This window comes from Apium graveolens, chromosome 5 (genome assembly GCF_009905375.1).
Source record: "Apium graveolens cultivar Ventura chromosome 5, ASM990537v1, whole genome shotgun sequence".
NCBI lineage: Eukaryota > Viridiplantae > Streptophyta > Magnoliopsida > Apiales > Apiaceae > Apium > Apium graveolens.
In genome coordinates, this window is record NC_133651.1 from 233,673,850 (window position 1) to 233,674,767 (window position 918).

The following is a 918-nucleotide window of genomic DNA, read 5'->3' on the forward strand; positions in this document are numbered from 1 at the left end:
CAGCAGCACGAATGAAAGCGTTGATGGATTTTTCTCAACCCAAGATCAATGACATTCAATCTAGCATTGTCCGGCCAGCTATCACAGTTAATACCTTTGAGATGAAGCCTGGAATAATTCAATGGGTACAGAATTCAATCCAGTTTGGGGGATCTTCAACAGAAGATCCCAATATGCACATTAGGGATTTCATTGAGATCTGCGACACCTTCAAGTTCAATGGTGTTTCTGAAGATGCTGTGAAGCTGAGACTGTTCCCATTCTCTCTGAGAGACAAGGCTAAGAGCTGGTTACACTCTCTACCAGCTGGTTCGATTACTACTTGGGAAGATCTTGCTCATAATTTTCTTATTAAATTCTTCCCAATGGCGAAGACTGCTCCACTCAGGAATGCTATTACTCAATTTGCGCAGCAAACGGGAGAATCGCTATGTGAAGCTTGGGAGCGCTACAAGGAGATGCTTAGGAAGTGTCCTCATCACGGAATTCCCAATTTGATGATCATCACTTGTTTTTACAATGGGTTGGGAGCATAGTCCAGACCCATGCTCGATACAGCAACAGGCAGAGCATTATGGGCAAATAGCTATGAGGAAGCTTATGATCTAATTGAACTGATGGCTGCTAATGAATATCAGTATCCAACCCAAAGATGTCCACAGGGCAAGGTAGCAGGAGTTCTTGAAGTGGATACAGCTATGGCTATCACTGCTCAACTAAAGGAGTTGTCTATGAAGATCGATTCTCTGGCTAACTTGGGTGTTAATAAGATAACCAGTGTTTGTCAGCTATGTGCAGGTTCGCATGCGATGGAGCAATGTGCTATATCTAGTGAATCAGCTCAGTTTGTGAGCAACTTTCAGAGAACGCATCAACCAGTTCCAGACACTTATCATCTTGACAACTGGAATCATCCTA

At 43.2% G+C, this 918-nt stretch overlaps 1 non-coding gene across 1 annotated transcript; it reads right to left on the bottom strand.

The window, feature by feature from the left end:
• Nucleotides 1-380: 380 nt before the first annotated feature.
• LOC141663132 (small nucleolar RNA R71) lies at nt 381-487 on the bottom strand. Its single transcript, XR_012551216.1, has one exon. It is a non-coding gene; the product is annotated as a small nucleolar RNA R71 (small nucleolar RNA).
• Nucleotides 488-918: the final 431 nt, after the last annotated feature.